The sequence below is a fragment of the Brachyhypopomus gauderio genome, chromosome 21 (genome assembly GCF_052324685.1).
Source record: "Brachyhypopomus gauderio isolate BG-103 chromosome 21, BGAUD_0.2, whole genome shotgun sequence".
Taxonomy (NCBI): domain Eukaryota; kingdom Metazoa; phylum Chordata; class Actinopteri; order Gymnotiformes; family Hypopomidae; genus Brachyhypopomus; species Brachyhypopomus gauderio.
In genome coordinates this window covers 8490464-8495463 of record NC_135231.1, presented here as the reverse complement: position 1 = coordinate 8495463, position 5000 = coordinate 8490464, and the positions used below count along the sequence as shown (strand labels likewise).

Here is a 5000-nt window from a genome sequence, read left to right as displayed (position 1 = left end):
CAGCATGTGTTGCTGTAGTGTTCATGCAAAACCAAAACAAACCTTCCCCTTGTAATTGCGCTTTACTTTATTGTGTAAATGTACTGAATATGCAGAAATAACTTCAATATTTGTGAATATTCATGTATATGTGAGACCTCTGACAGACCTTCACAGCAGACCACAATCTAAACACTCAAACACATGGTAGTAGTGTTTTACATTTGTCACTTCAGTGTGTAGTCACACATATGAAAGACTAATCATCTGATATTTGTGTGTAGCGTTTAGATGCAAAAATATGGTTTTGGCAAGGGTTGCAAGAGTTTTGGTTGTGTGCTTTTTCCAAAAGTGTGATATGTTTTGCCTGTTGTGTGTGTAGCATTGGCTGCTGTGTGTTAAGTATCAACAAAAGAGCCACAGTGTCAGAAATTGGGTCTTAAGGTCTGCAAAAAACTGTAACAGACAGACTAACAAACCGAGAAAAAAAAACCATACAAACAAGAAGTGGTAACCCGGCTCAGCAGTGGGGGGGGGGGGGGGGGGGGGGGGAGAGAGACAGAGAGAGAGAGAGAGAGAGAGGGAGGGAGGGAGAGAGAGAGGGAGGGAGGGAGAGAGAGAGAGAGGGAGAGGGAGAGAGAAAGAGAGAGAGAGAGAGAGAGAGGGAGGGAGGGAGAGAGAGAGAGAGAGAGAGAGAGAGAGAGAGAGAGAGGGAGGGAGGGAGAGAGAGAGAGAGAGGGAGATCAATGCTGCTGATCAGTGCATCTGGCAGTTTCAGTAAGACTATGAATGCACTGATAGAAAAAGCAAAAAGAGCATATTATACCATAAAACGACCACTAAACACACAGAACGTACCAGTTCAGATCTGGACTAAAATATTCCACTCTGTGATCAAACCCATACTATTATACGGGAGTGAAGTCTGGGGACCTGTCATCTATCAAGATCACACTTCATGGGACACAAACCCAATTGAAAAATTGGTAACACTTTCTATGAATCTGGTATCTATAATGCATTATAAGGGCATTTATAAACATATATAAAGCATTCATAAGGCTTTATAATGTTTGACATAAGCATTTGTAACTGTACATAAGTGTTCATAATTACACACATAACATGTTATAAGACTATATTATAAGGCTTTATAGCACTATAATGTTATTAAGTGCTATAATCCCCTATAATATATGTATGTTCCTGTTCTCTTGAATGTTGGTGAAACCAGCATCATAAAGCTTAATAACAAATGCTTTGTTTATTCTCATAATTCTTTATAAAGATCTACTGTGATAACCCCATTTTCACTGGCATACTCTATAATGTTCATCAGTATATTTAAAATAAAAATGACTTTGTAAGTGCACATAACATTTAATGAACATTTATAAGCACTCCTTACAGACTGTAGGTAAAGTGATGTTATTGATCAGCTCTATATTAACTTCTAACTACTTATGAATCACTATAAGTGCTCTTCACAGACTTTAAGTAAAGTAGGATTGCCATATGTATAAGAATGCCTAAACAGAGGAGTACAGGAATCACAAGTTTGGGCATTGAACATGGGTTTATTTTTTGTCAAATGTACATAGTTAATAAAAAAAACAGCATGTATGAATAAACATGCAACTTTGATAAAGCAACTTATAAAACATACTACATGCCAATATCAATACATATAAATATACAATTTCTCTGCATTTTATTTTATCAGTAAAAAAGCTAGACAGCCATCAGGTGTTCAGTGCTGCAAAATTTAGAATGCTGATCAAAACGATTTCATTAACATTGACTTTTATACCGTTTTCTAACATCATGGAGCAGTTTCCGAGTATGCCCCATTTGTGCTTTTTGGCCAACCAGTGTTCCCACTGGTTCTGGTGACTGAATACCAGATCCTTTGCTTGAAGTCACGTCAGAAGTACATGACTTTGCATCACATGTTTTGGAGATAGGCTTTTTTGATTCCGTCCACGATTATCCATCTAGGAGAATAAAGTTAAATCATAAGGTAACACTAAACTGCAATTAGTAGCTAATAAAACGGCTGTTTCGGTTGTTCCATATTTAAATACATTTCCATGCATGTTGTGTTGGTCTATTTTATAGACAGCTACATTTCCATGTATTCAACTAACCAAAGTTATGCTACCTATTGCTATCTGCCTAGCTAAGGATCAGTGCGTTCTGGCTATGCTAATCGTTGAACTAGCAGCGCAATGGTGTATGCTAATGAACTAGCACTTACAGCTGCTAATGTTTACTCTGCTACAGGTAAGATTAAAGAACAAGATTTTTACGTTTACATAGTTTACATGCCACAATAAAATGCCAAACATCGTTATGGTGTTAACGAGGTAACATCGTTACCTTGACATACCTCTTTGTAGCAGGGAAAAGCTCTTCTTTACTCTCCCTGTCTGAAATTACTCTGTACAGTACGGCGCTGTATCACGTGACTCCAGATCGTCCAGGTCAAACGCGGGAACGGAGCGATTTCCGGATAGATAAAATTTGAACAGGTTTTCTGAACAGCTCATAGTGGCTTGGAAGATGTCATTAATTAAAAGAAAAATTCTTGGGTTGTTACGAGGACAGGATAACCTTCGAAGCAGATGCAAAATTGTGCGATGGATGCAGAAAAAAGAGATTTTGCGCAGAGCAATGAGATGCAACTCATGCAAGAAAAAAAATGAAATTACACAAACGGTCCCAGGGAGACGGATATCAATGGTGAGATTTTGATGGTTGTTTTTAAAACATGGACGTTAAATGCGTTGTAGTGTGTTGCATTCAGTGTAAACTACTTCACATAAGATTTGTTGCTTTGGTTGTCCAAACAAATATTGCTAGGTGCTGCACAAGAAATGCGCATCATCGTACCGATGTTACCTCTTCTGTCCGAAAGGGTCTATGTTTTTTCGTTCCCGGTTATCTCTTCTACAGCACATAGAGTTCATCTACAGGTAAGCTATTGTATTTCCTTTGTATAAAATATAGAAAATATATTTTGTAATTTAAGGGTCACTAAGAAATTATTTGACTATTAATACTAATGAACAGCAGCTATAATAACAGTATGGCTACAAATTACAGAATATAAAATGTAAAGATTTTCTCAGGGACTGAGACTGAGACAGATGGATCTTATTGAGGATGGAGTTGCAGGCAGTAGCAGAACTCTCACCAAGATGACATCCACACTGAGAAAAGTAAGAATGTTACAGTCCTGTAGTGTTTAAACTCACTTCAAATGATTTTCCAATTAAAGTTGAATTAAGTAGTAATAATAACAATGTTCTTACCATGGCAACATGTCTGTGCTCAAAGTGTGCATCTCAGGGATGACAAAACTTCGTCAGCGTGGAAGACTGCGTGTTGGTGGCCCACACCATTTTGTGATGATAGATGAAAGTAAATTCTACAAAGAATGTAGTTATACCCACCTTGTGTGTACACCTCCTTGTTTCTACACTCAGTGTCTATTTCATTAGTTCTGCTTATTGTATAGGTGTACTTTTTAGATGTACAATTATAGACTGTACATCTGATTTTCTGTATTACCTTGTTGATCAATGTTCAGGACCCCCACATGGCCCAATGGATCAGATATATCAGTGCTGCTGGAATATTTAAAAACTGTATCCACTCAAAGTTCACTCTAAACACTTTTACCTTGCTTGTCAGAGTCAGAGATGATAGCTCATCTGCTGCTGGTCTTTCATCAGTGGTCACAGGATGCTGCCCACAGAATGCTGTTTGGACATTTTTGGTTGGTGGACGATTCTCAGTTCAGCACTGCTGTGTCTTCTGATCCACTCACACCCTAACACACCACCATGTCAGCATCACTACAGTGCTGAGAATGATCCACCCATATAATACTGGTCTGTGATGAATGATGAATAAAGTATACATAGAAACAGATGTACTACAGTCTGTAACTAAACTACAAAGTGCTCCTATATGATACATGAAGGTGATACCAGGACAGTGAGTGTAGAAACAAGGAGGTGGACATAATGAAGTGGCGAGACAGTGAATATCTTATTTTGGTGCACAAGTACTGTTTATTTGCTGAGTAATATTTTTTTAAATGCATAAAATGTGCAATAACCTTATGGGCACAGAACACATTTTCATTTGCTTTCTAATTAAATTACTTCAGTTAGTAAACAATAATGCATTAAATTAGCACAAGTATGAGATCCATAAAAGGATGTTTAAATAATAGTTATTATTGATAACTGAATGTGTCATAAATGTCTGCCAAATGCAATAAAAATATATATAGAAATTTATATTAAAATGTTGAAGTGAGTGAAGTCACGTCAAATTTATTTGTATAGTACTTTTTACAACTGAGGTTGACACAAAGCAGCTGTACATTAATACATTTGCTATACATTTAAATATCCACTATAAAAGCTTAAGTCTTAAAAAGAACAGGTGTGATTAACAGTGATTAATATCAGAATGTTGTTAATCAGATTATTTTTTACTCAGTTGACACCATTAATATTTATCCTTTGTTCAAAGGTTCCTCATTTTTATAAATTATTTTCCATACTTTTTAAAGTATAACCGTGGACGTGTAGGCTCTGTCTGGCGACGGAGCAAGAAGTGGGTGCTAGGAATTCTGGAAGTGAGTGCTACCACCAGGAAGCCCATACTGAAAATCGTCTCCAGCAGGTCAAGTGAGCAGCTGCTACCTATTGTGAGGCGCTACGTGAGAAGAGGAACCAGTAATATTACTGATGATCACCATACAGTACAAGAGACATTTTGTACGTCCACTTACCAGGGCCCACACCCAGCACCTGGAGCGGGCTTGGCAAAAATTCAAGGTTGATGTGTGGCGACACTGAGCAAACCGAAACACAAAACTTCTGAAAGAATACCTAAAGATTATAGAGTGGGAACATGGTATAAAAGTCAATGTTAATGAAATAGTTTTGATAAGCATTCTGAATTTTGCAGCACTGAACATCTCATGTCTGTCTAGTTTTGTT

The 5000-nt window shown here is 37.4% G+C and overlaps 1 long non-coding RNA gene across 1 annotated transcript in view; it reads left to right on the top strand.

The window, feature by feature from the left end:
- The first annotated feature begins 2826 nt into the window (after positions 1–2826).
- LOC143485229 (uncharacterized) overlaps positions 2827–5000 on the top strand; it is a 2284-nt gene continuing 110 nt past the window's right edge. The window contains exons 1-3 of the long non-coding RNA XR_013122817.1: positions 2827–2954; positions 3111–3200; positions 4568–5000. The exon at positions 4568–5000 is cut by the window's right edge and continues 110 nt beyond it. This is a non-coding gene — a long non-coding RNA (uncharacterized LOC143485229). The remainder of the gene's footprint in view (positions 2955–3110; positions 3201–4567) is intronic.